We start from the raw sequence: 25524 nt of genomic DNA, 5'->3' as shown, positions 1-25524 counted from the left end.
CTTAGGCAAAATCTGCTGCGCGAGTCAAGTAGCTCCATAGCATCGTGTAGTCGAATTTTAACTCCAGCGCCTGCACAGGAGTCAGGAGTGCACGCAGCGAAACGAAGAGCAGAGGAAATATCTCCTGTAGAAAATGAAGACCTCTCAAAAACCCTGGAAAAGAAAGTCGAGAATATGCTCCAAGAACTTACTAAGGTAATGCAACAACAATTCGCAGGATTGCAGATGCAGCTCGTAGAAATAAAACAAAGAATAGACAGCATGGAAAATCGACTAACGCTGGTGGAAAACACACAAACAGATTTGAGGTCTATAGGAGCAGGCCCGGTTAAAACTACTACTAAACCCTACAACCGGCCGACTACGACCGAAGTAATCTAAATCGCAGGGGACGACTAGACATGGCACGACATAATCAGTATAAAATTTGGCAGTGGAACTGTCATGGGTATCGCCGGAAACGGGGTAACTTACAACAGTTCCTAAACGGAAAGGAGGTACCAGACGTCATCACCTTACAGGAAACTGGAGGAATGGCTAAATTGTCGAATTACAAATCCTATGGTACCCCTGATGAAAAAACGTCCGTAACAACCCTAGTGCGAAGAAATCTCACGGTGATAGAACATGATACAGAAATCTGCGATGTCGATCATGTTCTTGTTGAGTTAGTTCTATCGCAGAAAAGTGGTGAAAGTCTATTCATATTAAATGTCTATAGCCGCCCTAGACAAAAAACCAAATTTAGGTCACTTTTGAGAAAAACGATCAGCATTACTAAAAATCAAGCATTGGTTATAGTAGGAGATTTCAACGCGTTGCATCCGGCATGGGGTTATGACAAAGAAAACATCAAAGGTAGAAACCTCTGGATCGACGCCCAACAGGAGGGCCTTACGTTAATAACCGACCCCCTTTTCCCAACTAGGATTGGAAACAGCGTATCCAAAGACACGTCTCCCGACCTCACGTTTACTAAGAATATCATCGAACCTTATTGGCTTAATACACAAGAAAATATGGGCAGTGACCACTATATAATTGAGACCACATTTAAAGCAGGTCCACGTAAAAGAGAAGGCAAAGAATTAAGGATGGTTGACTGGGATAGCTTTAGAAAAGTCAGAGAGAAGGAAGCATGCGATGTAATCGAAGACTTAGATGAATGGCTAGGGAACCTTAAGCAAAATATTCAAATCGCAACTAAGACCATACCAAAAACAGAAGGACTAGAAAGCACAGACAGTAAGCTCCTACATATGTGGGAGGCAAAAAAGAGCCTAGAAAAACGGTGGAAAACACAAAAACACAACAAACGCCTTAGAAAAAGTATAGCCACCGTCAGTAAAGATATTGAGAAGTGCGCGGAGCAACTGTGCAGACAACAATAGGAGGAAAAGTGTGATGCGATGGAAAAACAAATAAGTCTCTCTAAAACATGGAACCTGTTAAGATGTCTGATAGACTCGGAAGCGAGCAAGACAGCACAACAACAAAACTTTATTAGACTTGTCCGTAAATACAAAGGCACGAAGGAAGAACTGATTGAAGAAATCAGACAGAGATACATTGGGGATGCAACCAAAGAGCAATTGAGCTCGTACAAAGGTAAGGAAAATGATTCCCTAGACCGACCCATATTAGAGGCTGAGGTACGATCGGAACGAATGAAACTGAGCACAACATCAGCCCCGGGTCCCAATGGGATCACGAATAAAACGCTCAGAAACTTAGACGACAAATCTATCACAGCTCTCACCGAATATATGAACAAGTGTTGGGAAAAAGGTGAGATACAGAAGCAATGGAAAACGGCAACAATCAAAATGATTCCCAAGCCAGGCAAGAAACTAGATCTTGATAATCTTAGGCCTATTTCCCTGACGTCCTGCATAGGAAAGTTATTAGAGCATGTCATCCTAACTCGCCTGTCAAATTATATGGAAGACAATGAGCTCTTTCCTCATACGATGGTAGGCTTCAGAGCGAAACTGTCTACACAGGACATTATGCTTAAGATTAGACACCAAATAATTGATTCGGGTCTCAATACACACGACACAAAGGTAATAGTTGGCCTAGATCTTAAAAGGGCATTCGATAATACATCCCATAAAGCTATACTTGCCAATCTTCAAGCGTGAGGGGTAGAAAAAAGAGTATACGATTATATAAAACACTCTTTAACTGACCGGACTGCAAGAATAATACTAGGCGAAGCAGAATCCCAAGAGTTTAGTCTGGGCAGTAGAGGTACGCCGCAAGGCTCTGTCCAATCCCCCTTTCTTTTTAACGTGGCCATGATAGGTCTCCCTACCAGACTGAAGGAAATTCCAGGACTCCACCATAGCCTCTATACAGATGACATTACCTTATGGGTAGCAGAGGGTAGTGACGGATACATAGAGGAAACTTTACAGACAGCAGTGAATGTTGTAGAAGAATATGCCATCCATACAGGATTACAATGTTCACCGGAAAAATCGGAACTTCTGTTCTATAACCCGACATGTAGGGGTCGGAAAAGCATCCAGGAAAAACCTAACATTAAAGTCTTTGTTGGAGAAACGCAAACACCTACGGTCGAAAGCATAAGATTTCTGGGACTCCGAATCAGCTCAAACGGGCACAACGGAGAGGCGATTAGAATACTTGAAACCAGTGCGCAACAAACTATGCGTCTACTTAAACGAATTGCAAACCGGCACTATGGTATGAAGGAAAATAATATGATAAGACTGGTACAGGCTTTTGTCATAAGTCGTATTGTATATGTGATTCCGTACCTCAGACTGCAAGTGGCCGAGAGAGAAAAGATTGACAAAATCATTAGACGAGTTTTCAAACAGGCGATCGGACTTCCAATTACTACAGCTAATGATAAATTACTTCAATTAGGGCTTCACAACACATCAGAAGAGCTTATAGAAGCTCAAAAAATCGCACAATATGAAAGACTAACGTAGAGTAAAACAGGTAGAGCTATACTAGAGGAACTGGGTATAAACTACGCAAATCAATTTGGCGCCAAAAAGGGTATCCCGTGTAAAATCTGGAAATGTTTAGTAATATTACCGATTCCTAAAAACATGCACCCCGAACATCACAAAGCAAGGAGAGCTGAAAGCGAAAAATATACATAACAACGTAAAAGATTTACCGAAAACAACATACGTAGACGCGGCCAAATACAAAGGAAATGACAACTTGACTATAGCAGTAGTGGACTACAAAGGAAATCATAAGGTCAGCGGCTCGGTGGGAACGAGCTTTGCAGAAGAGCCGGAGGAAGCAGCTATTGCAATGGTCATAGCATCCACCTCGACTTCACTCATTGTTAGCGACTAGCAGACGGCTGTGAGAAACTTTGCACGAGGGCGAATATCCCAAATAGCTTCAAGAATATTGGTTGGATGCAAAGACCAACAAACAATAGAAATAGTCTGGGCACCCGCTCACTCCTCCTTGCCCGGCAATGAGGCTGCACACCAGACAGCTCGAGGACTTACAGACCGAGCCTCTGGATTGCCCTGGTCGAACGGGGAGGACGATGAGAGATTTGAGCGGATGACCACTTACTGAGATATTACACAGTATTACAGGCTAAGCAGGAAAATTATCCTCCCGCACACTCGTCATTGAACAAAGGACAGGCGGGGGCGTGGCGCCTGCTCAAGACCCACACGTTTCCTAGTCCGGTAACTAGGAACCGCTGCGTGCCGCAACTTCATTTGGACAAGTGCAAATTTTGCCACAACAAGGCGGACTTGAGCCACATTTTATGGGCATGCCCGCAGGCCCCCATGAGAGGCGAATTTCCAGACGGTAGTGGATGGGGTGCCGCGCTCCTCAGCTCTGACTCTCAATTACAAGCCCGCTTAATACGGCAGGCCGAAGACGCTGCCAGGGCCCATGGGATCATGGCCGTCGCCTACGTTTGGTCCTCCCTTCTCTCGCACCTGAAAGAAGAAGAGGACCTTTCTGGTAATTAAAGTTTGTTCATCATCATCATTGAAAAAGGCTATGATTAAGCGGAGGACGCGCAAAATTGTAGGTTGCGTGGCCGAGTGGTCTAAGGCGCCGGTTTAAGGCACCAGTCCCTTCGGGAGCGTGGGTTCGAATTCCACCGCTGCCACACTTTTGCCTTTACAAAATGCGTTCCTTGAAAAAGGCTATGATTAACCGGAGCATGCGTTAGTTAAACTGTCGGTAGCGTGGCCGAGTGGTCTAAGGCGCTGGTTTTAGGCACCAGTCTCTTCGGGGGCGTGGGTTCGAATCCCACCGCTGCCACACTTTTGCCTTTACAAAATCCGTTCCTTGAAAAAGGCCATGATTAACCGGAGCATGCATTAGTTAAACTGTCGGTAGCGTGGCCGAGTGGTCTAAGGCGCTGGTTTTAGGCACCAGTCTCTTCTGGGGCGTGGGTTCGCATCCCACCGCTGCCACGCTTTTGCCTTTACAAAATGCGTTCTTTGAAAAAGGCTATGATTAACCGGAGCATGCGTTAGTTAAACTGTCGGTAGCGTGGCCGAGTGGTCAAAGGCGCTGGTTTTAGGCACCAGTCTCTTCGGGGGCGTGGGTTCAAATCCAAACGCTGCCACAATTTTGCCTTTACAAAATTCGTTCCTCTAAAAAGGCTATGATTAACCAGGCCATGCGTTAGTTAAACTGTCGGTAGCGTGGCCGAGTGGTCTAAGGCGCTGGTTTTAGGCACCAGCCCCTTCAGTGGCGTGGGCTCGAATCCCACCACTGTCACACTTTTGCCTTTACAAAATGCGTTCTTTGAAAAAGGCTATGATTAACCGGAGCATGCGTTAGTTAAACTGTCGGTAGCGTGGCCGAGTGGTCTAAGGCGCTGGTTTTAGGCACCAGTCTCTTCGGGAGCGTGGGTTCGAATCCCACCGCTGCCACACTTTTGCTTTTACAAAATGCGTTCCTTGAAAAAGGATATGATTAACGGGAGCACGCGTTAGTTAAACTGTCGGTAGCGTGGCCGAGTGGTCTAAGGCGCTGGTTTGAGGCACCAGTCTCTTCGGGGTGTCGGTTCGAATCCCACTACTGTCACACTTTTGCCTTTACAAAATGCGTTGCTTGAAAAAGGCTATGATTAACCAGAGCATGCGTTAGTTAAACTGTCGGTAGCGTGGCCGAGTGGTCAAAGGCGCTGGTTTTAGGCACCAGTCTCTTCGGGGGCGTGGGTTCAAATCCAAACGCTGCCACAATTTTGCCTTTACAAAATTCGTTCCTTGAAAAAGGCTATGATTAACTGGAGCACGCGTTAGTTAAACTGTTGGTAGCGTGGCCGAGTGGTCTAAGGCGCTGGTTTTAGGCACCAGTCTCTTTGGGGACGTGGGTTTGAATCCTACCGCTGCCACACTTTTCCTTGAAAAAGGCTATGATTAACTGGAGCGTGTGTTACTTAAACTGCCGGTAGCGTGGCCGAGTGGTGTAAGGCGCTGGTTTTAGGCACCAGTTTCTTCGGGGGCGTGGGTTCGAATCCAACCGCTGCCCCACTTTTGCCTTTACAAAATGCGTTCCTCTAAAAAGGCTATGATTAACCGGAGCATGCGTTTGTTAAACTGTCGGTAGCGTGGCCGAGTGGTCTAAGGCGCTGGTTTCAGGCACCAGTCTCTTCGGGGGCGTGGGTTCGAATCCCACCGCTGCCACACTTTTGCCTTTACAAAATACTTTCCTTGAAAAAGGCTACGATTAACTGGATCACGCGTTAGTTGAACTGTCGGTAGCGTGGCCGAGTGGTCTAAGGCGCTGGTTTTAGGCACCAGTCTCTTCGGGGGCGTGGGTTCGAATCCCACCGCTGCCACATTTTTCCTTAACAAAACATTCCTTCAAAAAGGCTATGATTAAGCGGAGCATGCGTGAAACAGGCGGTAGCGTGGCCGAGCCGTCTAAGACGCTGGTTTTAGGCACCAGTCTCTTTGGGGGCGTGGGTTCTAATCCCACCACTGTGACACTTTTGCCTTTACAAAATGCGTTCCTTGAAAAAGGCTATAATTAACCGGAGCATGCGATAGTTAAACTGTCGGTAGCGTGGCCGAGTGGTCTAAGGCGCTGGTTTTAGGCACAAGTATCTTCGGGGGCGTGGGTTTGAATCCCACCGCTGCCACTCTTTTACTTTTAAAAACTACGTTCCTTGAAAAAGGCTATGATTAAGCGGAGCATGCGTTAGGTAAACTGTCGATAGCGTGGCCGAGTGGTCTAAGGCGCTGGTTTTAGGCACCAGTCTCTTCGGGGGCGTAGGTTCGAAGCCTACCGCTGCCACACTTTCTCCTTTACAAAATGCGTTCCTCGAAAAAGGCTATGAATAACCGGAGTGCGTTAGTTAAACTGTCGGTGGCGTGGCCGAGTGGTCTAAGGTGCTGGATTTAGGCACCAGTCCCTACGGCTGCGTGGGCTCGAATCCCACCACTGTCACACTTTTGCCTTTACAAAATGCGTTCTTTGAAAAAGGCTATGATTAACCGGAGCATGCGTTTGTTGAACTGTCGGTAGCGTGGCCGAGTGGTCTAAGGCGCTGGTTTTAGGCACCAGTCTTTTCGGAGCCGTGGGCTCGAATCCCATCACTGTCACACTTTTGCCTTTACAAAATGCGTTCTTTGAAAAAGGCTATGATTAACTGGAGCACGCGTTAATTGAACTGTCGGTAGCGTGGCCGAGTGGTCTAAGGCGCTGGTTTTAGGCACCAGTCTCTTCGGGGGCGTGGGTTCGAATCCCACCGCTGCCACACTTTTGCCTTTACAAAATGCGTTCCTTGAAAAAGGCTATGATTAACTGGAGCACGCGTTAGTTAAACTGTCGGTAGCGTGGCCGAGTGGTCTAAGGCGCTGGTTTTAGGCGCCAGTCTCTTTGGGGGCGTGAGTTGAATCCTACCGCTGCCACAGTTTTCCTTGAAAAAGGCTATGATTAACTGGAGCATGCGTTAGTTAAACTGTCGGTAGCGTAGCCGAGTGGTCTAAGGCGCTGGTTTTAGGCACCAGTCTCTTCGGGGGCGTGGGTTCGAATCCCACCGTTGCCACACTTTTGCCTTTACAAAATGCGTTCCTCTAAAAAGGCTATGATTAACCGGAGCATGCGTTAGTTAAACATTAGGTAGCGTGGCCGAGTGGTCTAAGGCGCTGGTTTTAGGCACCAGTCTCTTCGGGGGCGTGGGTTCGAATCCCACCGCTACCACACTTTTGCCTTTATAAAATGCGTTCCTTGAAAAAGGCTATGATTAACCGGATCACGCGTTAGTTAAACTGTCGGTAGCGTGGCCGAGTGGTCTAAGGCGCTGGTTTTAGGCGCCAGTCTCTTCGGGGGCGTGGGTTCGAATCCCACCACTGCCACACTTTTCCTTTAAAAAAACGTTCCTTTAAAAAGGCTATGATTAAGCGGGGCATGCGCAAAACTGGCGGTAGCATGGCCGAGCCGTTTAAGACGCTTGTTTTAGGCACCAGTCTCTTCGGGGGCGTGGGTTCGAATCCCACCGCTGCCGCATTTTTTTTTACAAAATGCGTTCCTGAAAAAAGGCTATGATTAAGCGGAGCATGCGCAAAACTGTCGGTGGCGTTGCCGAGCCGTCTAAGACGCTTGTTTTAGGCACCAGTCTCGTCGGGGGCATGGGTTCGAATCCAACCGCTGCCACACTTTTGCCTTTACAAAAGCGTTCCTCGAAAAAGGTTATGATTATCCGGAGCATGCGTTAGTTAAACTGTCGGTGGCGTGGCCGAATGGTCTAAGGCGCTGGTTTTAGGCACCAGTCTCTTCGGCAGCGTGGGCTCGAATGCCACCACTGTCACACTTTTGCCTTTACAAAATGCGTTCCTTGAAAAAGGCTATGATTAACCAGAGCATGGTTTAGTTAAACTGTCGGTAGCGTGGCCAAGTGGTCTAAGGCGCTGGTTTTAGGCACCAGTCTCTTAAGGGGCGTGGGTTCGAATCCCACCGCTGCCACACTTTTGCCTTTCCAAAATGCGTTCCTTGAAAAAGGCTATGATTAACCGGAGCATGCGTGAGTTAAACTGTCGGTAGCGTGACCGAGTGGTCTAAGGCGCTGGTTTTAGGCACCAGTCTCTTCGGGGGCGTGGGTTCGAAGCCCACCTCTGCCACACTTTTGCCTTTACAAAATGCGTTCCTTGAAAAAGGCTATGATTAACCGGAGCATGCGTTAGTTAAACTGTCGGTAGCGTGGCCGAGTGGTCTAAGGCGCTGGTTTTAGGCACCAGTCTCTTCGGGGGCATGGGTTCGAATCCAACCGCTGCCACACTTTTACCTTTACAAAATGCGTTCCTCGAAAAATGCTATCATTAACCGGAGCATGCGTTAGTTAAATTGTTGGTGGCGTGGACGAGTGGTCTAAGGCGCGGGTTTCAGGCACCAGTCTCTTCGGGAGCGTGGGTTCGAATCCCACCGCTGCCACACTTTTGCCTTTACAAAATGCGTTCCTTGAAAAAGGCTATGATTAACAGGAGCATGCGTTAGTTAAACTTTCGGTAGCGTGGCCGAGTGGTCTAAGGCGTTGGTTTTAGGCACCAGTCTCTTCGGGGGCGTGGGTTCGAATCCCACCACTGTCACACTTTTGCCTTTACAAAATGCGTTCCTTGAAAAAGGCTATGATTAAGCGGAGCATGCGTTAGTTAAACTGTCGGTAGCGTGGCCGAGTGGTCTAAGGCGCTGGTTTTAGGCACCAGATTCTTCGGGGGCGTGGGTTCGAATCCCACCGCTGCCACACTTTTGCCATTACAAAATGCGTTCCTTGAAAAAGGCTATGATTAACCGGAGCATGCGTTAGTTAAACTGTCGGTAGCGTGGCCGAGTGGTCTAAGGCGCTGATTTTAGGCACCAGCCCCTTCAGTGGCGTGGGCTCGAATCCCACCACTGTCACACTTTTGCCTTTGCAAAATGCGTTCTTTGAAAAAGGCTATGATTAACCGGAGCATGCGTTAGTTAAACTGTTGGCAGCGTGGCCGAGTGGTCTAAGGCGCTGGTTTTAGGCACCAGTCTCTTCGGGGGCGTGGGTTCGAATCCCACTGCTGCCACACTTTTGCTTTTACAAAATGCGTTCCTTGAAGAAGGATATGATTAACGGGAGCACGCGTTAGTTAAACTGTCGGTGGCGTGGCCGAGTGGTCTAAGGTGCTGGATTTAGGCACCAGTCCCTACGGCGGCGTGGGCTCGAATCCCACCGCTGTCACACTTTTGCCTTTACAAAATGCGTTCTTTGAAAAAGGCTATGATTAACCGGAGCATGCGTTTGTTGAACTGTCGGTAGCGTGGCCGAGTGGTCTAAGGCACTGGTTTTAGGCACCAGTCTCTTTGGGGACGTGGGTTTGAATCCTACCACTGCCACACTTTTCCTTGAAAAAGGCTATGATTAACTGGAGCGTGCGTTACTTAAACTGCCGGTAGCGTGGCCGAGTGGTGTAAGGCGCTGGTTTTAGGCACCTGTTTCTTCGGGGGCGTGGGTTCGAATCCCACCGCTGCCCCACTTTTGCCTTTACAAAATGCGTTCCTCTAAAAAGGCTATGATTAATCGGAGCATGCGTTAGTTAGACTGTCGGTAGTGTGGCCGAGTGGTCTAAGGCGCTGGTTTTAGGCACCAGTCTCTTCGGGGGCGTGGGCTCGAATCCCACCGCTGCCACACGTTTGTCTTTACAAATTGCGTTCCTTGAAAAAGGCTATGATTAACCGGAGCATGCGTTAGTTAAACTGTCGGTAGCGTGGCCGAGTGGTCTAAGGCACTGGTTTTAGGCACCAGTCTCTTCGGGGGCATGGGTTCGAATCCAACCGCTGCCACACTTTTACCTTTACAAAATGCGTTCCTCGAAAAATGCTATCAATAACCGGAGCATGCGTTAGTTAAATTGTCGGTGGCGTGGCCGAGTGGTCTAAGGCGCTGGTTTTAGGCACCAGTTCTTTCAGCGGCGTGGGCTCGAATCCCACCACTGTCACACTTCCGCCTTTACAAATTGCGTTCTTTGAGAAAGGCTATGATTAACCGGAGCATGCGTTAGTTAAACTGTCGGTAGCGTGGCCGAGTGGTCTAAGGCGCTGGTTTAGGCACCAGTCTCTTCGAGGGCGTGGGTTCGAATCCCACCGCTGCCACACTTTTGCCTTTACAAAATGCGTTCCTTGAAAAAGGTTATGATTAACCGGAGCATGCGTTAGTTAAACTGTTGGCAGCGTGGCCGAGTGGTCTAAGGCGCTGGTTTTAGGCACCAGTCTCTTCGGGGGCGTGGGTTCGAATCCCACCGCTGCCACACTTTTGCTTTTACAAAATGCGTTCCTTGAAGAAGGATATGATTAACGGGAGCACGCGTTAGTTAAACTGTCGGTAGCGTGGCCGAGTGGTCTAAGGCGCTGGTTTAAGGCATCAGTCTCTTCGGGGTGTCGGTTCGAATCCCACTACTGTCACACTTTTGCCTTTACAAAATGCGTTCCTTGAAAAAGGCTATGATTAACCGGAGCATGCGTTAGTTAAACTGTCGGTAGCGTGGCCGAGTGGTCTAAGGCGCTGGTTTAGGCACCAGTCTCTTCGAGGGCGTGGGTTCGAATCCCACCGCTGCCACACTTTTGCCTTTACAAAATGCGTTCCTTGAAAAAGGCTATGATTAACCGGAGCATGCGTTAGTTAAACTGTCGGTAGCGTGGCCGAGTGGTCTAAGGCGCGGGTTTCAGGCACCAGTCTCTTCGGGAGCGTGGGTTCGAATCCCACCGCTGCCACACTTTTGCCTTTACAAAATGCGTTCCTTGAAAAAGGCTATGATTAACAGGAGCATGCGTTAGTTAAACTTTCGGTAGCGTGGCCGAGTGGTCTAAGGCGTTGGTTTTAGGCACCAGTCTCTTCGGGGGCGTGGGTTCGAATCCCACCACTGTCACACTTTTGCCTTTACAAAATGCGTTCCTTGAAAAAGGCTATGATTAAGCGGAGCATGCGTTAGTTAAACTGTCGGTAGCGTGGCCGAGTGGTCTAAGGCGCTGGTTTTAGGCACCAGATTCTTCGGGGGCGTGGGTTCGAATCCCACCGCTGCCACACTTTTGCCATTACAAAATGCGTTCCTTGAAAAAGGCTATGATTAACCGGAGCATGCGTTAGTTAAACTGTCGGTAGCGTGGCCGAGTGGTCTAAGGCGCTGATTTTAGGCACCAGCCCCTTCAGTGGCGTGGGCTCGAATCCCACCACTGTCACACTTTTGCCTTTGCAAAATGCGTTCTTTGAAAAAGGCTATGATTAACCGGAGCATGCGTTAGTTAAACTGTTGGCAGCGTGGCCGAGTGGTCTAAGGCGCTGGTTTTAGGCACCAGTCTCTTCGGGGGCGTGGGTTCGAATCCCACCGCTGCCACACTTTTGCTTTTACAAAATGCGTTCCTTGAAGAAGGATATGATTAACGGGAGCACGCGTTAGTTAAACTGTCGGTGGCGTGGCCGAGTGGTCTAAGGTGCTGGATTTAGGCACCAGTCCCTACGGCGGCGTGGGCTCGAATCCCACCGCTGTCACACTTTTGCCTTTACAAAATGCGTTCTTTGAAAAAGGCTATGATTAACCGGAGCATGCGTTTGTTGAACTGTCGGTAGCGTGGCCGAGTGGTCTAAGGCACTGGTTTTAGGCACCAGTCTCTTTGGGGACGTGGGTTTGAATCCTACCACTGCCACACTTTTCCTTGAAAAAGGCTATGATTAACTGGAGCGTGCGTTACTTAAACTGCCGGTAGCGTGGCCGAGTGGTGTAAGGCGCTGGTTTTAGGCACCTGTTTCTTCGGGGGCGTGGGTTCGAATCCCACCGCTGCCCCACTTTTGCCTTTACAAAATGCGTTCCTCTAAAAAGGCTATGATTAATCGGAGCATGCGTTAGTTAGACTGTCGGTAGCGTGGCCGAGTGGTCTAAGGCGCTGGTTTTAGGCACCAGTCTCTTCGGGGGCGTGGGCTCGAATCCCACCGCTGCCACACGTTTGTCTTTACAAATTGCGTTCCTTGAAAAAGGCTATGATTAACCGGAGCATGCGTTAGTTAAACTGTCGGTAGCGTGGCCGAGTGGTCTAAGGCACTGGTTTTAGGCACCAGTCTCTTCGGGGGCATGGGTTCGAATCCAACCGCTGCCACACTTTTACCTTTACAAAATGCGTTCCTCGAAAAATGCTATCAATAACTGGAGCATGCGTTAGTTAAATTGTCGGTGGCGTGGCCGAGTGGTCTAAGGCGCTGGTTTTAGGCACCAGTTCTTTCAGCGGCGTGGGCTCGAATCCCACCACTGTCACACTTCCGCCTTTACAAATTGCGTTCTTTGAGAAAGGCTATGATTAACCGGAGCATGCGTTAGTTAAACTGTCGGTAGCGTGGCCGAGTGGTCTAAGGCGCTGGTTTAGGCACCAGTCTCTTCGAGGGCGTGGGTTCGAATCCCACCGCTGCCACACTTTTGCCTTTACAAAATGCGTTCCTTGAAAAAGGTTATGATTAACCGGAGCATGCGTTAGTTAAACTGTTGGCAGCGTGGCCGAGTGGTCTAAGGCGCTGGTTTTAGGCACCAGTCTCTTCGGGGGCGTGGGTTCGAATCCCACCGCTGCCACACTTTTGCTTTTACAAAATGCGTTCCTTGAAGAAGGATATGATTAACGGGAGCACGCGTTAGTTAAACTGTCGGTAGCGTGGCCGAGTGGTCTAAGGCGCTGGTTTAAGGCATCAGTCTCTTCGGGGTGTCGGTTCGAATCCCACTACTGTCACACTTTTGCCTTTACAAAATGCGTTCCTTGAAAAAGGCTATGATTAACCGGAGCATGCGTTAGTTAAACTGTCGGTAGCGTGGCCGAGTGGTCTAAGGCGCTGGTTTTAGGCACCAGTCTCTTCAAGGGCGTGGGTTCGACTACCACCGCTGCCACACTTTTGCCTTTACAAAATTCGTTCCTTGAAAAAGGCTATGATTAACTGGAGCACGCGTTAGTTAAACTGTCGGTAGCGTTGCCGAGTGGTCTAAGGCGCTGGTTTTAGGCACCAGTCTCTTCGGGGGCGTGGGTTTGAATCCTACCGCTGCCACACTTTTCCTTTTAAAAAATACGTTCCTTGAAAAAGGCTATGATTAACCGGAGCATGCGTTAGTTAAACTGTCGGTAGCGTGGCCGAGTGGTGTAAGGCGCTGGTTTTAGGCACCAGTCTCTTCGGGGGCGTGGGTTTGAATCCCACTGCTGACATACTTTTCCTTTTAAAAAAACGTTCCTTGAAAAAGGCTAGGGTTGGCCGCTAGGGGGCTGAGCCACTCGGACGCCTCTCGAATGGGCTCTGCCAGTTTTAGGGGCGAAGCTCCTTAGGGCGTAGGCTGTGCGTCCCCAGTAGCCTGTATGTAGCCACCTCTAGTTTAGTTCTTGCAGTGTTCACTAGAAGGTGGTACCGTCCCCTGTATGTAGCCACCTCTAGTTTAGTTCTTGCAGTGTTCACTAGATGGCGGTACCGTCTCCTGTATGTAGCCACCTCTCGTTTAGTTCTTGTAGTGTTTACTAGATGGTGGTACTTGTAGCTGATGATGAAAAGATGCAAGATGTTATAAACTAGAAAGCGGTACTTGTAGTTGATGAAAGACGCGAGATCTTATAAAATAGGAATGGTGTCACATATGGCGCGTGTCATTGGTTGAAGGCAATCGTTCGATTTAGTGCGGCGACGTACGCTAGGGGGAGCGATGTAATAAAATCAAGGGGGCAAAATGTACAGAGCATTCATGGTTTACCAGGTTTACCTCCGAAGCTTCGCCCACTCATCATCATTCACTTCGTGGATATGGCGGTATTTTTTTTTCACTTTCGCGGCTGAATAAGGACAACCACGGGATTCAAGACCAGCACAGCTGTCGCCAGACGATCACCCGATTCGTCCGATGCCAGGATATACCAGGTGGGCCTACTTTTTTTGAGCCGTGACACTTCTTTTAAGTTTCCACAACGACGTCACCCTAGCTACGCCATCGCAGTGCCGACGCAGTGCCATCGACGCGCTGGCAACTAGGCGACAAGCCAGGCCCCCGGCTTTTTCGAAGCCTGCGAAATGGATGTTGTGGAAGTTGAGGGGGAGACGCTGTCTCCCAAGAGTACAACGACACTCAAGGATGGGTTGTGGCCCATGAACGACGCAAGAAGGCAAAAGACAAGAGAAATGCGGAACCAGCCACGAACGCGGGAGGTGCGTCCATGGAGGCGTCTCGGAGGTTTAAGGATTTTTTGCATCGCCGGCCAGTGCCAAAAGAACCGCAACTACCAGAAGACGATTACAAGGTTGTAATACGCCCAGGAGGAGGTCTGTACTTGACGCGACAGAGTCTAGCGCTCATAAGAGACTGTGTTCCACGAGCGGCAAAAGTACAGCCTGACATCGCTGGGGAAGATACTCTCAGAATCAACATGCGACAAAATACCATGATCATGAGCACACCTAGTCTGGCCAATGCGAAGGAATACAGCAACATCAAGGAAATTATGATCAATGACAAGAGCTATGCTACAGCCACTTATGTAACAGCACCAGAAAACACATCCAAAGGGGTTATCCACGGAATACCGAAGTATGATAATCAAGAAGACATAGAAAAAAGCTTGGTCAATCAGAGGAACCCGACGATTCTACATGCACGACGTATGGAACTTACGGACTCAGTGGTAATTGTTTTCGAAGGGTTGTTTGTGCCGTATTTTGTATACTACCGTGGTGCCGAATATATGTGCTTCCTATACAAGAAGCCATATGAAACATGCACTACTTGTGGTCGAATTGCACATCGAGCGGATGTCTGCCCACAGCCTGACAGCAAGAAATGCCGTGGTTGTGGGGTGCTCAATCCAACTAAAAACCACCAGTGCGTCCCTAGGTGTAGCCTTTGCGGGAAAGGTCATCTTACAGGGGACAAAAAATGCAAAGAACGGTTTAGGACCCCGTACCTTTTGAAGAAAAGATGGTGGGAAAAGGAACAACAACAAGGCGATGAACGAAGAGAAATGAAGATTTTGTCGAACACTAGCGCAACACAGGCATGGAGGGAAGAATATTCACCAAAAAATCCAACGGAGGAGAATAGCAACGCCACCAAGGACTGAGGGGGACGATGCAGAGATCGTTCCAGCTCCTTTCCGCGACTCGCCGAAGGGGGAAGAAAAGGGACTCAACACGAACCCGGATGCACATCCAGATCAAGGTCCACTCGTCAACACAGATTCAGGTCACGGGCCAAATCCAAGACAAGAGCAACGACATCACCTCAAGGACAGTCCCACGAGGGTCCTGGCGGCGGTCGGGGCAGTCAATAAATGGTGAGCTGGGTGGGCGAGGTAACAGGGCAGTCTCTCTGGTCTGGGAGTTTGCCTGAGGTTGTGGCAGAAGGGTCCACCCTAGGTCAAGAGCTAAACTATATTAAGAAAATACGAGAGCAACTCACCCGTGAAAACGCGAAACAGAGGGACGAAATAAAGCAACTAAAGAAAAAGAACGCTAAACTTAGGCAAAATCAGCTGCGCGAGTCAAGTAGCTCCATAGCATCGTGTAGTCGAATTTTAACTCCAGTGCCTGCACAGGAGTCAGGAGTGCACGCAGCGAAACGAAGAGCAGAGGAAATATCTCCTGTAGAAAATGAAGACCTCTCAAAAACCCTGGAAAAGAAAGTCGAGAATATGCTCGAAGAACTTACTAAGGTAATGCAACAACAATTCGCAGGATTGCAGATGCAGCTCGTAGAAATAAAACAAAGAATAGACAGCATGGAAAATCGACTAACGCTGGTGGAAAACACACAAACAGATTTGAGGTCTATAGGAGCAGGCCCGGTTAAAACTACTACTAAACCCTACAACCGGCCGACTACGACCGAAGTAATCTAAATCGCAGGGGACGACTAGACATGGCACGACATAATCAGTATAAAATTTGGCAGTGGAACTGTCATGGGTATCGCCGGAAACGGGGTAACTTACAACAGTTCTTAAACGGAAAGGAGGTACCAGACGTCATCACCTTACAGGAAACTGGAGGAATGGCTAAATTGTCGAATTACAAATCCTATGGTACCCCTGATGAAAAAACGTCCGTAACAACCCTAGTGCGAAGAAATCTCACGGTGATAGAACATGATACAGAAATCTGCGATGTCGATCATGTTCTTGTTGAGTTAGTTCTATCGCAGAAAAGTGGTGAAAGTCTATTCATATTAAATGTCTATAGCCGCCCTAGACAAAAAACCAAATTTAGGTCACTTTTGAGAAAAACGATCAGCATTACTAAAAATCAAGCATTGGTTATAGTAGGAGATTTCAACGCGTTGCATCCGGCATGGGGTTATGACAAAGAAAACATCAAAGGTAGAAACCTCTGGATCGACGCCCAACAGGAGGGCCTTACGTTAATAACCGACCCCCTTTTCCCAACTAGGATTGGAAACAGCGTATCCAAAGACACGTCTCCCGACCTCACGTTTACTAAGAATATCATCGAACCTTATTGGCTTAATACACAAGAAAATATGGGCAGTGACCACTATATAATTGAGACCACATTTAAAGCAGGTCCACGTAAAAGAGAAGGCAAAGAATTAAGGATGGTTGACTGGGATAGCTTTAGAAAAGTCAGAGAGAAGGAAGCATGCGATGTAATCGAAGACTTAGATGAATGGCTAGGGAACCTTAAGCAAAATATTCAAATCGCAACTAAGACCATACCAAAAACAGAAGGACTAGAAAGCACAGACAGTAAGCTCCTACATATGTGGGAGGCAAAAAAGAGCCTAGAAAAACGGTGGAAAACACAAAAACACAACAAACGCCTTAGAAAAAGTATAGCCACCGTCAGTAAAGATATTGAGAAGTGCGCGGAGCAACTGTGCAGACAACAATAGGAGGAAAAGTGTGATGCGATGGAAAAACAAATAAGTCTCTCTAAAACATGGAACCTGTTAAGATGTCTGATAGACTCGGAAGCGAGCAAGACAGCACAACAACAAAACTTTATTAGACTTGTCCGTAAATACAAAGGCACGAAGGAAGAACTGATTGAAGAAATCAGACAGAGATACATTGGGGATGCAACCAAAGAGCAATTGAGCTCGTACAAAGGTAAGGAAAATGATTCCCTAGACCGACCCATATTAGAGGCTGAGGTACGATCGGAACGAATGAAACTGAGCACAACATCAGCCCCGGGTCCCAATGGGATCACGAATAAAACGCTCAGAAACTTAGACGACAAATCTATCACAGCTCTCACCGAATATATGAACAAGTGTTGGGAAAAAGGTGAGATACAGAAGCAATGGAAAACGGCAACAATCAAAATGATTCCCAAGCCAGGCAAGAAACTAGATCTTGATAATCTTAGGCCTATTTCCCTGACGTCCTGCATAGGAAAGTTATTAGAGCATGTCATCCTAACTCGCCTGTCAAATTATATGGAAGACAATGAGCTCTTTCCTCATACGATGGTAGGCTTCAGAGCGAAACTGTCTACACAGGACATTATGCTTAAGATTAGACACCAAATAATTGATTCGGGTCTCAATACACACGACACAAAGGTAATAGTTGGCCTAGATCTTAAAAGGGCATTCGATAATACATCCCATAAAGCTATACTTGCCAATCTTCAAGCGTGAGGGGTAGAAAAAAGAGTATACGATTATATAAAACACTCTTTAACTGACCGGACTGCAAGAATAATACTAGGCGAAGCAGAATCCCAAGAGTTTAGTCTGGGCAGTAGAGGTACGCCGCAAGGCTCTGTCCAATCCCCCTTTCTTTTTAACGTGGCCATGATAGGTCTCCCTACCAGACTGAAGGAAATTCCAGGACTCCACCATAGCCTCTATACAGATGACATTACCTTATGGGTAGCAGAGGGTAGTGACGGATACATAGAGGAAACTTTACAGACAGCAGTGAATGTTGTAGAAGAATATGCCATCCATACAGGATTACAATGTTCACCGGAAAAATCGGAACTTCTGTTCTATAACCCGACATGTAGGGGTCGGAAAAGCATCCAGGAAAAACCTAACATTAAAGTCTTTGTTGGAGAAACGCAAACACCTACGGTCGAAAGCATAAGATTTCTGGGACTCCGAATCAGCTCAAACGGGCACAACGGAGAGGCGATTAGAATACTTGAAACCAGTGCGCAACAAACTATGCGTCTACTTAAACGAATTGCAAACCGGCACTATGGTATGAAGGAAAATAATATGATAAGACTGGTACAGGCTTTTGTCATAAGTCGTATTGTATATGTGATTCCGTACCTCAGACTGCAAGTGGCCGAGAGAGAAAAGATTGACAAAATCATTAGACGAGTTTTCAAACAGGCGATCGGACTTCCAATTACTACAGCTAATGATAAATTACTTCAATTAGGGCTTCACAACACATCAGAAGAGCTTATAGAAGCTCAAAAAATCGCACAATATGAAAGACTAACGTAGAGTAAAACAGGTAGAGCTATACTAGAGGAACTGGGTATAAACTACGCAAATCAATTTGGCGCCAAAAAGGGTATCCCGTGTAAAATCTGGAAATGTTTAGTAATATTACCGATTCCTAAAAACATGCACCCCGAACATCACAAAGCAAGGAGAGCTGAAAGCGAAAAATATACATAACAACGTAAAAGATTTACCGAAAACAACATACGTAGACGCGGCCAAATACAAAGGAAATGACAACTTGACTATAGCAGTAGTGGACTACAAAGGAAATCATAAGGTCAGCGGCTCGGTGGGAACGAGCTTTGCAGAAGAGGCGGAGGAAGCAGCTATTGCAATGGTCATAGCATCCACCTCGACTTCACTCATTGTTAGCGACTAGCAGACGGCTGTGAGAAACTTTGCACGAGGGCGAATATCCCAAATAGCTTCAAGAATATTGGTTGGATGCAAAGACCAACGAACAATAGAAATAGTCTGGGCACCCGCTCACTCCTCCTTGCCCGGCAATGAGGCTGCACACCAGACAGCTCGAGGACTTACAGACCGAGCCTCTGGATTGCCCTGGTCGAACGGGGAGGACGATGAGAGATTTGAGCGGATGACCACTTACTGAGATATTACACAGTATTACAGGCTAAGCAGGAAAATTATCCTCCCGCACACTCGTCATTGAACAAAGGACAGGCGGGGGCGTGGCGCCTGCTCCAGACCCACACGTTTCCTAGTCCGGTAACTAGGAACCGCTGCGTGCCGCAACTTCATTTGGACAAGTGCAAATTTTGCCACAACAAGGCGGACTTGAGCCACATTTTATGGGCATGCCCGCAGGCCCCCATGAGAGGCGAATTTCCAGACGGTAGTGGATGGGGTGCCGCGCTCCTCAGCTCTGACTCTCAATTACAAGCCCGCTTAATACGGCAGGCCGAAGACGCCGCCAGGGCCCATGGGATCATGGCCGTCGCCCAGGTTTGGTCCTCCCTTCTCTCGCACCTGAAAGAAGAAGAGGACCTTTCTGCTAATTAAATAAAGTTTGTTCATCATCATCATTGAAAAAGGCTATGATTAAGCGGAGGACGCGCAAAATTGTAGGTTGCGTGGCCGAGTGGTCTAAGGCGCCGGTTTAAGGCACCAGTCCCTTCGGGAGCGTGGGTTCGAATCCCACCGCTGCCACACTTTTGCCTTTACAAAATGCGTTCCTTGAAAAAGGCTATGATTAACCGGAGCATGCGTTAGTTAAACTGTCGGTAGCGTGGCCGAGTGGTCTAAGGCGCTGGTTTTAGGCACCAGTCTCTTCGGGGGCGTGGGTTCGAATCCCACCGCTGCCACACTTTTGCCTTTACAAAATCCGTTCCTTGAAAAAGGCCATGATTAACCGGAGCATGCATTAGTTAAACTGTCGGTAGCGTGGCCGAGTGGTCTAAGGCGCTGGTTTTAGGCACCAGTCTCTTCTGGGGCGTGGGTTCGCATCCCACCGCTGCCACGCTTTTGCCTTTACAAAATGCGTTCTTTGAAAAAGGCTATGATTAACCAGAGCATGCGTTAGTTAAACTGTCGGTAGCATGGCCGAGTGGTCTAAGGCGCTGGTTTTAGGCACCAGTCTCTTCGGGGGCGTGGGTTCGAATCCCACCGACGCCACACTTTTGCCTTTACAAAATGCGTTCCTTGAAAAAGGCTATGATTAACCGGAGCATGCGTTAGTTAAACTGTCGGTAGCGTGGCCGAGTGGTCTAAGGCGCTGGTTTTAGGCACCAGTCCCTTCGGTGGCGTGGGCTCGAATCCCACCACTGTCACACTTTTGCCTTTACAAAATGCGTTCCTTGAAAAAGGCTATGATTAACCGGAGCATGCGTTAGTTGAACTGTCGGTAGCGTGGCCGAGTGGTCTAAGGCGCTGGTTTTAGGCACCAGTCTCTTCGGGGGCGTGGGTTCGAATCCCACCGCTGCCACACTTTTGCCTTTACAAAATGCGTTGCTTGAAAAAGGCAATGATTAACTGGAGCACGCGTTAGTTAAACTGTCCATAGCGTGGCCGAGTGGTCTAAGGCGCTGGTTTTAGGCACCAGTCTCTTCGGGCGCGTGGGTTCGAATCCCACCGCTGCCACACTTTTGCTTTTACAAAATGCATTCCTTGAAAAAGGATATGATTAACGGGAGCACGCGTTAGTTAAACTGTCGGTAGCGTGGCCGAGTGGTCTAAGGCGCTGGTTTAAGGCACCAGTCTCTTCGGGGTGTCGGTTCGAATCCCACTACTGTCACACTTTTGCCTTTACAAAATGCGTTGCTTGAAAAAGGCTATGATTAACCGGAGCATGCGTTAGTTAAACTGTCGGTAGCGTGGCCGAGCGGTCTAAGGCGCTGGTTTTAGGCACCAGTCTCTTCGGGGGCGTGGGTTCGAAGCCCACCTCTGCCACACTTTTGCCTTTACAAAATGCGTTCCTTGAAAAGGGCTATGATTAACCGGAGCACGCGTTAGTTAAACTGTCGGTAGCGTGGCCGAGTGGTCTAAGGCGCTGGTTTTAGGCGCCAGTCTCTTTGGGGGCGTGGGTTGAATCCTACCGCTGCCACAGTTTTCCTTGAAAAAGGCTATGATTAACTGGAGCATGCGTTAGTTAAACTGTCGGTAGCGTGGCCGAGTGGTCTAAGGCGCTGGTTTTAGGCACCAGTCTCTTCGGGGGCGTGGGTTCGAATCCCACCACTGCCACACTTTTGCCTTTACAAAATGCGTTCCTCTAAAAAGGCTATGATTAACCGGAGCATGCGTTAGTTAAACATTAGGTAGCGTGGCCGAGTGGTCTAAGGCGCTGGTTTTAGGCACCAGTCTCTTCGGGGGCGTGGGTTCGAATCCCACCGCTACCACACTTTTGCCTTTATAAAATGCGTTCCTTGAAAAGGCTATGATTAACCGGATCACGCGTTAGTTAAACTGTCGGTAGCGTGGCCGAGTGGTCTGAGGCGCTGGTTTTAGGCACCAGTCTCTTCGGGGGCGTGGGTTCGAATCCCACCACTGCCACACTTTTCCTTTAAAAAAACGTTCCTTCAAAAAGGCTATGATTAAGCGGGGCATGCGCAAAACTGGCGGTAGCATGGCCGAGCCGTTTAAGACGCTTGTTTTAGGCACCAGTCTCTTCGGGGGCGTGGGTTCGAATCCCACCGCTGCCGCATTTTTCCTTTACAAAATGCGTTCCTGAAAAAAGGCTATGATTAAGCAGAGCATGCGCAAAACTGTCGGTGGCGTTGCCGAGCCGTCTAAGACGCTTGTTTTAGGCACCAGTCTCGTCGGGGGCATGGGTTCGAATCCAACCGCTGCCACACTTTTGCCTTTACAAAAGCGTTCCTCGAAAAAGGTTATGATTATCCGGAGCATGCGTTAGTTAAACTGTCGGTGGCGTGGCCGAATGGTCTAAGGCGCTGGTTTTAGGCACCAGTCTCTTCGGCAGCGTGGGCTCGAATGCCACCACTGTCACACTTTTGCCTTTACAAAATGCGTTCCTTGAAAAAGGCTATGATTAACCAGAGCATGCTTTAGTTAAACTGTCGGTAGCGTGGCCAAGTGGTCTAAGGCGCTGGTTTTAGGCACCAGTCTCTTAAGGGGCGTGGGTTCGAATCCCACCGCTGCCACACTTTTGCCTTTCCAAAATGCGTTCCTTGAAAAAGGCTATGATTAACCGGAGCATGCGTGAGTTAAACTGTCGGTAGCGTGACCGAGTGGTCTAAGGCGCTGGTTTTAGGCACCAGTCTCTTCGGGGGCGTGGGTTCGAAGCCCACCTCTGCCACACTTTTGCCTTTACAAAATGCGTTCCTTGAAAAGGGCTATGATTAACCGGAGCATGCGTTAGTTAAACTGTCGGTAGCGTGGCCGAGTGGTCTAAGGCGCTGGTTTTAGGCACAAGTCTCTTCGGGGGCATGGGTTCGAATCCAACCGCTGCCACACTTTTACCTTTACAAAATGTGTTCCTCGAAAAATGCTATCATTAACCGGAGCATGCGTTAGTTAAATTGTTGGTGGCGTGGACGAGTGGTCTAAGGCGCTGAATTTAGGCACCAGTCCTTTCAGCGGCGTGGGCTCGAATCCCACCACTGTCACACTTTCGCCTTTACAAATTGCGTTCTTTGAGAAAGGCTATGATTAACCGGAGCATGCGTTAGTTAAACTGTCGGTAGCGTGGCCGAGTGGTCTAAGGCGCTGGTTTAGGCACCAGTCTCTTCGAGGGCGTGGGTTCGAATCCCACCGCTGCCACACTTTTGCCTTTACAAAATGCGTTCCTTGAAAAAGGCTATGATTAACCGGAGCATGCGTTAGTTAAACTGTCGGTAGCGTGGCCGAGTGGTCTAAGGCGCGGGTTTTAGGCACAAGTATCTTCGGGGGCGTGGGTTTGAATCCCACCGCTGCCACTCTTTTACTTTTAAAAACTACGTTCCTTGAAAAAGGCTATGATAAAGCGGAGCATGCGTTAGGTAAACTGTCGATAGCGTGGCCGAGTGGTCTAAGGCGCTGGTTTTAGGCACCAGTCTCTTCGGGGGCGTAGGTTCGAAGCCTACCGCTGCCACACTTTCTCCTTTACAAAATGCGTTCCTCGAAAAAGGCTATGAATAACCGGAGCATGCGTTAGTTAAACTGTCGGTGGCGTGGCCGAGTGGTCTAAGGTGCTGGATTTAGGCACCAGTCCCTACGGCTGCGTGGGCTCGAATCCCACCACTGTCACACTTTTGCCTTTACAAAATGCGTTCTTTGAAAAAGGCTATGATTAACCGGAGCATGCGTTTGTTGAACTGTCGGTAGCGTGGCCGAGTGGTCTAAGGCGCTGGTTTTAGGCACCAGTCTTTTCGGAGCCGTGGGCTCGAATCCCATCACTGTCACACTTTTGCCTTTACAAAATGCGTTCTTTGAAAAAGGCGATGATTAACTGGAGCACGCGTTAATTGAACTGTCGGTAGCGTGGCCGAGTGGTCTAAGGCGCTGGTTTTAGGCACCAGTCTCTTCGGGGGCGTGGGTTCGAATCCCACCGCTGCCACACTTTTGCCTTTACAAAATGCGTTCCTTGAAAAAGACTATGATTAACTGGAGCACGCGTTAGTTAAACTGTCGGTAGCGTGGCCGAGTGGTCTAAGGCGCTGGTTTTAGGCGCCAGTCTCTTTGGGGGCGTGGGTTGAATCCTACCGCTGCCACAGTTTTCCTTGAAAAAGGCTATGATTAACTGGAGCATGCGTTAGTTAAACTGTCGGTAGCGTGGCCGAGTGCTCTAAGGCGCTGGTTTTAGGCACCAGTCTCTTCGGGGGCGTGGGTTCGAATCCCACCGCTGCCACACTTTTGCCTTTACAAAATGCGTTCCTCTAAAAAGGCTATGATTAACCGGAGCATGCGTTAGTTAAACATTAGGTAGCGTGGCCGAGTGGTCTAAGGCGCTGGTTTTAGGCACCAGTCTCTTCGGGGGCGTGGGTTCGAATCCCACCGCTACCACACTTTTGCCTTTAAAAAATGCGTTCCTTGAAAAAGGCTATGATTAACCGGATCACGCGTTAGTTAAACTGTCGGTAGCGTGGCCGAGTGGTCTAAGGCGCTGGTTTTAGGCACCAGTCTCTTCGGGGGCGTGGGCTCGAATCCCACCACTGCCACACTTTTCCTTTAAAAAAACGTTCCTTCAAAAAGGCTATGATTAAGCGGGGCATGCGCAAAACTGGCGGTAGCATGGCCGAGCCGTTTAAGACGCTTGTTTTAGGCACCAGTCTCTTCGGGGGCGTGGGTTCGAATCCCACCGCTGCCGCATTTTTCCTTTACAAAATGCGTTCCTGAAAAAAGGCTATGATTAAGCGGAGCATGCGCAAAACTGTCGGTGGCGTTGCCGAGCCGTCTAAGACGCTTGTTTTAGGCACCAGTCTCGTCGGGGGCATGGGTTCGAATCCAACCGCTGCCGCACTTTTGCCTTTTCAAAAGCGTTCCTCGAAAAAGGTTATGATTATCCGGAGCATGCGTTAGTTAAACTGTCGGTGGCGTGGCCGAATGGTCTAAGGCGCTGGTTTTAGGCACCAGTCTCTTCGGCAGCGTGGGCTCGAATGCCACCACTGTCACACTTTTGCCTTTACAAAATGCGTTCCTTGAAAAAGGCTATGATTAACCAGAGCATGCTTTAGTTAAACTGTCGGTAGCGTGGCCAAGTGGTCTAGGGCGCTGGTTTTAGGCACCAGTCTCTTAAGGGGCGTGGGTTCGAATCCCACCACTGCCACACTTTTGCCTATCCAAAATGCGTTCCTTGAAAAAGGCTATCATTAACCGGAGCATGCGTGAGTTAAACTGTCGGTAGCGTGACCGAGTGGTCTAAGGCGCTGGTTTTAGGCACCAGTCTCTTCGGGGGCGTGGGTTCGAAGCCCACCTCTGCCACACTTTTGCCTTTACAAAATGCGTTCCTTGAAAAAGGCTATGATTAACCGGAGCATGCGTTAGTTAAACTGTCGGTAGCGTGGCCGAGTGGTCTAAGGCGCTGGTTTTAGGCACCAGTCTCTTCGGGGGCATGGGTTCGAATCCAACCGCTGCCACACTTTTACCTTTACAAAATGCGTTCCTCGAAAAATGCTATCATTAACCGGAGCATGCGTTAGTTAAATTGTTGGTGGCGTGGACGAGTGGTCTAAGGCGCTGAATTTAGGCACCAGTCCTTTCAGCGGCGTGGGCTCGAATCCCACCACTGTCACACTTTCGCCTTTACAAATTGCGTTCTTTGAGAAAGGCTATGATTAACCGGAGCATGCGTTAGTTAAACTGTCGGTAGCGTGGCCGAGTGGTCTAAGGCGCTGATTTTAGGCACCAGTCTTTTCGAGGGCGTGGGCTCGAATCCCACCACTGTCACACTTTTGCCTTTGCAAAATGCGTTCTTTGAAACAGGCTATGATTAACCGGAGCATGCGTTAGTTAAACTGTTGGCAGCATGGCCGAGTGGTCTAAGGCGCTGGTTTTAGGCCCCAGTCTCTTCGGGGGCGTGGGTTCGAATCCCACCGCTGCCACACTTTTGCTTTTACAAAATGCGTTCCTTGAAGAAGGATATGATTAACGGGAGCACGCGTTAGTTAAACTGTCGGTGGCGTGGCCGAGTGGTCTA

The 25524-nt window shown here is 48.7% G+C and overlaps 50 non-coding genes across 50 annotated transcripts; all 50 read left to right on the top strand.

Moving 5' to 3' along the window:
- The first annotated feature begins 4208 nt into the window (after nucleotides 1–4208).
- TRNAL-UAG (transfer RNA leucine (anticodon UAG)) lies at nucleotides 4209–4290 on the top strand. Its single transcript has one exon. It is a non-coding gene; the product is annotated as a tRNA-Leu (tRNA).
- A 73-nt stretch (nucleotides 4291–4363) lies between these two features.
- TRNAL-UAG (transfer RNA leucine (anticodon UAG)) lies at nucleotides 4364–4445 on the top strand. The gene has a single exon. It is a non-coding gene; the product is annotated as a tRNA-Leu (tRNA).
- A 383-nt stretch (nucleotides 4446–4828) lies between these two features.
- TRNAL-UAG (transfer RNA leucine (anticodon UAG)) lies at nucleotides 4829–4910 on the top strand. The gene has a single exon. It is a non-coding gene; the product is annotated as a tRNA-Leu (tRNA).
- A 382-nt stretch (nucleotides 4911–5292) lies between these two features.
- Nucleotides 5293–5374, top strand: TRNAL-UAG (transfer RNA leucine (anticodon UAG)). The gene has a single exon. It is a non-coding gene; the product is annotated as a tRNA-Leu (tRNA).
- Nucleotides 5375–5429: 55 nt separating this feature from the next.
- Nucleotides 5430–5511, top strand: TRNAL-UAG (transfer RNA leucine (anticodon UAG)). Its single transcript has one exon. It is a non-coding gene; the product is annotated as a tRNA-Leu (tRNA).
- Nucleotides 5512–5584: 73 nt separating this feature from the next.
- TRNAL-CAG (transfer RNA leucine (anticodon CAG)) lies at nucleotides 5585–5666 on the top strand. The gene has a single exon. It is a non-coding gene; the product is annotated as a tRNA-Leu (tRNA).
- A 73-nt stretch (nucleotides 5667–5739) lies between these two features.
- Nucleotides 5740–5821, top strand: TRNAL-UAG (transfer RNA leucine (anticodon UAG)). The gene has a single exon. It is a non-coding gene; the product is annotated as a tRNA-Leu (tRNA).
- Nucleotides 5822–6042: 221 nt separating this feature from the next.
- Nucleotides 6043–6124, top strand: TRNAL-UAG (transfer RNA leucine (anticodon UAG)). The gene has a single exon. It is a non-coding gene; the product is annotated as a tRNA-Leu (tRNA).
- A 73-nt stretch (nucleotides 6125–6197) lies between these two features.
- Nucleotides 6198–6279, top strand: TRNAL-UAG (transfer RNA leucine (anticodon UAG)). Its single transcript has one exon. It is a non-coding gene; the product is annotated as a tRNA-Leu (tRNA).
- A 381-nt stretch (nucleotides 6280–6660) lies between these two features.
- Nucleotides 6661–6742, top strand: TRNAL-UAG (transfer RNA leucine (anticodon UAG)). Its single transcript has one exon. It is a non-coding gene; the product is annotated as a tRNA-Leu (tRNA).
- A 209-nt stretch (nucleotides 6743–6951) lies between these two features.
- TRNAL-UAG (transfer RNA leucine (anticodon UAG)) lies at nucleotides 6952–7033 on the top strand. Its single transcript has one exon. It is a non-coding gene; the product is annotated as a tRNA-Leu (tRNA).
- Nucleotides 7034–7106: 73 nt separating this feature from the next.
- On the top strand, nucleotides 7107–7188 carry TRNAL-UAG (transfer RNA leucine (anticodon UAG)). Its single transcript has one exon. It is a non-coding gene; the product is annotated as a tRNA-Leu (tRNA).
- Nucleotides 7189–7261: 73 nt separating this feature from the next.
- Nucleotides 7262–7343, top strand: TRNAL-UAG (transfer RNA leucine (anticodon UAG)). Its single transcript has one exon. It is a non-coding gene; the product is annotated as a tRNA-Leu (tRNA).
- A 525-nt stretch (nucleotides 7344–7868) lies between these two features.
- On the top strand, nucleotides 7869–7950 carry TRNAL-UAG (transfer RNA leucine (anticodon UAG)). Its single transcript has one exon. It is a non-coding gene; the product is annotated as a tRNA-Leu (tRNA).
- A 228-nt stretch (nucleotides 7951–8178) lies between these two features.
- TRNAL-UAG (transfer RNA leucine (anticodon UAG)) lies at nucleotides 8179–8260 on the top strand. The gene has a single exon. It is a non-coding gene; the product is annotated as a tRNA-Leu (tRNA).
- A 228-nt stretch (nucleotides 8261–8488) lies between these two features.
- On the top strand, nucleotides 8489–8570 carry TRNAL-UAG (transfer RNA leucine (anticodon UAG)). The gene has a single exon. It is a non-coding gene; the product is annotated as a tRNA-Leu (tRNA).
- Nucleotides 8571–8643: 73 nt separating this feature from the next.
- On the top strand, nucleotides 8644–8725 carry TRNAL-UAG (transfer RNA leucine (anticodon UAG)). Its single transcript has one exon. It is a non-coding gene; the product is annotated as a tRNA-Leu (tRNA).
- A 228-nt stretch (nucleotides 8726–8953) lies between these two features.
- TRNAL-UAG (transfer RNA leucine (anticodon UAG)) lies at nucleotides 8954–9035 on the top strand. Its single transcript has one exon. It is a non-coding gene; the product is annotated as a tRNA-Leu (tRNA).
- A 365-nt stretch (nucleotides 9036–9400) lies between these two features.
- Nucleotides 9401–9482, top strand: TRNAL-UAG (transfer RNA leucine (anticodon UAG)). The gene has a single exon. It is a non-coding gene; the product is annotated as a tRNA-Leu (tRNA).
- Nucleotides 9483–9555: 73 nt separating this feature from the next.
- Nucleotides 9556–9637, top strand: TRNAL-UAG (transfer RNA leucine (anticodon UAG)). The gene has a single exon. It is a non-coding gene; the product is annotated as a tRNA-Leu (tRNA).
- A 73-nt stretch (nucleotides 9638–9710) lies between these two features.
- TRNAL-UAG (transfer RNA leucine (anticodon UAG)) lies at nucleotides 9711–9792 on the top strand. Its single transcript has one exon. It is a non-coding gene; the product is annotated as a tRNA-Leu (tRNA).
- A 382-nt stretch (nucleotides 9793–10174) lies between these two features.
- On the top strand, nucleotides 10175–10256 carry TRNAL-UAG (transfer RNA leucine (anticodon UAG)). The gene has a single exon. It is a non-coding gene; the product is annotated as a tRNA-Leu (tRNA).
- Nucleotides 10257–10637: 381 nt separating this feature from the next.
- Nucleotides 10638–10719, top strand: TRNAL-CAG (transfer RNA leucine (anticodon CAG)). Its single transcript has one exon. It is a non-coding gene; the product is annotated as a tRNA-Leu (tRNA).
- A 73-nt stretch (nucleotides 10720–10792) lies between these two features.
- On the top strand, nucleotides 10793–10874 carry TRNAL-UAG (transfer RNA leucine (anticodon UAG)). The gene has a single exon. It is a non-coding gene; the product is annotated as a tRNA-Leu (tRNA).
- Nucleotides 10875–10947: 73 nt separating this feature from the next.
- On the top strand, nucleotides 10948–11029 carry TRNAL-UAG (transfer RNA leucine (anticodon UAG)). Its single transcript has one exon. It is a non-coding gene; the product is annotated as a tRNA-Leu (tRNA).
- Nucleotides 11030–11257: 228 nt separating this feature from the next.
- TRNAL-UAG (transfer RNA leucine (anticodon UAG)) lies at nucleotides 11258–11339 on the top strand. Its single transcript has one exon. It is a non-coding gene; the product is annotated as a tRNA-Leu (tRNA).
- Nucleotides 11340–11704: 365 nt separating this feature from the next.
- TRNAL-UAG (transfer RNA leucine (anticodon UAG)) lies at nucleotides 11705–11786 on the top strand. The gene has a single exon. It is a non-coding gene; the product is annotated as a tRNA-Leu (tRNA).
- A 73-nt stretch (nucleotides 11787–11859) lies between these two features.
- TRNAL-UAG (transfer RNA leucine (anticodon UAG)) lies at nucleotides 11860–11941 on the top strand. The gene has a single exon. It is a non-coding gene; the product is annotated as a tRNA-Leu (tRNA).
- Nucleotides 11942–12014: 73 nt separating this feature from the next.
- On the top strand, nucleotides 12015–12096 carry TRNAL-UAG (transfer RNA leucine (anticodon UAG)). Its single transcript has one exon. It is a non-coding gene; the product is annotated as a tRNA-Leu (tRNA).
- A 382-nt stretch (nucleotides 12097–12478) lies between these two features.
- TRNAL-UAG (transfer RNA leucine (anticodon UAG)) lies at nucleotides 12479–12560 on the top strand. Its single transcript has one exon. It is a non-coding gene; the product is annotated as a tRNA-Leu (tRNA).
- A 227-nt stretch (nucleotides 12561–12787) lies between these two features.
- Nucleotides 12788–12869, top strand: TRNAL-UAG (transfer RNA leucine (anticodon UAG)). Its single transcript has one exon. It is a non-coding gene; the product is annotated as a tRNA-Leu (tRNA).
- Nucleotides 12870–13094: 225 nt separating this feature from the next.
- Nucleotides 13095–13179, top strand: TRNAL-UAG (transfer RNA leucine (anticodon UAG)). Its single transcript has one exon. It is a non-coding gene; the product is annotated as a tRNA-Leu (tRNA).
- A 6343-nt stretch (nucleotides 13180–19522) lies between these two features.
- Nucleotides 19523–19604, top strand: TRNAL-AAG (transfer RNA leucine (anticodon AAG)). The gene has a single exon. It is a non-coding gene; the product is annotated as a tRNA-Leu (tRNA).
- A 73-nt stretch (nucleotides 19605–19677) lies between these two features.
- On the top strand, nucleotides 19678–19759 carry TRNAL-UAG (transfer RNA leucine (anticodon UAG)). Its single transcript has one exon. It is a non-coding gene; the product is annotated as a tRNA-Leu (tRNA).
- Nucleotides 19760–19832: 73 nt separating this feature from the next.
- On the top strand, nucleotides 19833–19914 carry TRNAL-UAG (transfer RNA leucine (anticodon UAG)). The gene has a single exon. It is a non-coding gene; the product is annotated as a tRNA-Leu (tRNA).
- A 70-nt stretch (nucleotides 19915–19984) lies between these two features.
- Nucleotides 19985–20066, top strand: TRNAL-UAG (transfer RNA leucine (anticodon UAG)). Its single transcript has one exon. It is a non-coding gene; the product is annotated as a tRNA-Leu (tRNA).
- A 231-nt stretch (nucleotides 20067–20297) lies between these two features.
- Nucleotides 20298–20379, top strand: TRNAL-UAG (transfer RNA leucine (anticodon UAG)). Its single transcript has one exon. It is a non-coding gene; the product is annotated as a tRNA-Leu (tRNA).
- A 382-nt stretch (nucleotides 20380–20761) lies between these two features.
- Nucleotides 20762–20843, top strand: TRNAL-UAG (transfer RNA leucine (anticodon UAG)). Its single transcript has one exon. It is a non-coding gene; the product is annotated as a tRNA-Leu (tRNA).
- Nucleotides 20844–21052: 209 nt separating this feature from the next.
- Nucleotides 21053–21134, top strand: TRNAL-UAG (transfer RNA leucine (anticodon UAG)). The gene has a single exon. It is a non-coding gene; the product is annotated as a tRNA-Leu (tRNA).
- Nucleotides 21135–21207: 73 nt separating this feature from the next.
- On the top strand, nucleotides 21208–21289 carry TRNAL-UAG (transfer RNA leucine (anticodon UAG)). Its single transcript has one exon. It is a non-coding gene; the product is annotated as a tRNA-Leu (tRNA).
- Nucleotides 21290–21361: 72 nt separating this feature from the next.
- TRNAL-UAG (transfer RNA leucine (anticodon UAG)) lies at nucleotides 21362–21443 on the top strand. The gene has a single exon. It is a non-coding gene; the product is annotated as a tRNA-Leu (tRNA).
- Nucleotides 21444–21969: 526 nt separating this feature from the next.
- TRNAL-UAG (transfer RNA leucine (anticodon UAG)) lies at nucleotides 21970–22051 on the top strand. Its single transcript has one exon. It is a non-coding gene; the product is annotated as a tRNA-Leu (tRNA).
- An 847-nt stretch (nucleotides 22052–22898) lies between these two features.
- TRNAL-UAG (transfer RNA leucine (anticodon UAG)) lies at nucleotides 22899–22980 on the top strand. The gene has a single exon. It is a non-coding gene; the product is annotated as a tRNA-Leu (tRNA).
- Nucleotides 22981–23363: 383 nt separating this feature from the next.
- Nucleotides 23364–23445, top strand: TRNAL-UAG (transfer RNA leucine (anticodon UAG)). The gene has a single exon. It is a non-coding gene; the product is annotated as a tRNA-Leu (tRNA).
- A 209-nt stretch (nucleotides 23446–23654) lies between these two features.
- On the top strand, nucleotides 23655–23736 carry TRNAL-UAG (transfer RNA leucine (anticodon UAG)). Its single transcript has one exon. It is a non-coding gene; the product is annotated as a tRNA-Leu (tRNA).
- A 73-nt stretch (nucleotides 23737–23809) lies between these two features.
- Nucleotides 23810–23891, top strand: TRNAL-UAG (transfer RNA leucine (anticodon UAG)). Its single transcript has one exon. It is a non-coding gene; the product is annotated as a tRNA-Leu (tRNA).
- Nucleotides 23892–23964: 73 nt separating this feature from the next.
- Nucleotides 23965–24046, top strand: TRNAL-UAG (transfer RNA leucine (anticodon UAG)). The gene has a single exon. It is a non-coding gene; the product is annotated as a tRNA-Leu (tRNA).
- A 526-nt stretch (nucleotides 24047–24572) lies between these two features.
- Nucleotides 24573–24654, top strand: TRNAL-UAG (transfer RNA leucine (anticodon UAG)). Its single transcript has one exon. It is a non-coding gene; the product is annotated as a tRNA-Leu (tRNA).
- A 228-nt stretch (nucleotides 24655–24882) lies between these two features.
- On the top strand, nucleotides 24883–24964 carry TRNAL-UAG (transfer RNA leucine (anticodon UAG)). Its single transcript has one exon. It is a non-coding gene; the product is annotated as a tRNA-Leu (tRNA).
- A 383-nt stretch (nucleotides 24965–25347) lies between these two features.
- TRNAL-UAG (transfer RNA leucine (anticodon UAG)) lies at nucleotides 25348–25429 on the top strand. The gene has a single exon. It is a non-coding gene; the product is annotated as a tRNA-Leu (tRNA).
- Nucleotides 25430–25524: the final 95 nt, after the last annotated feature.

Source organism: Rhipicephalus microplus, chromosome 2 (genome assembly GCF_043290135.1).
Source record: "Rhipicephalus microplus isolate Deutch F79 chromosome 2, USDA_Rmic, whole genome shotgun sequence".
In the NCBI taxonomy this organism is placed as follows: Eukaryota; Metazoa; Arthropoda; class Arachnida; order Ixodida; family Ixodidae; genus Rhipicephalus; species Rhipicephalus microplus.
The sequence above is the reverse complement of the archived record's forward strand: the minus strand, read 5'-3'. Positions and strand labels throughout refer to the sequence as shown.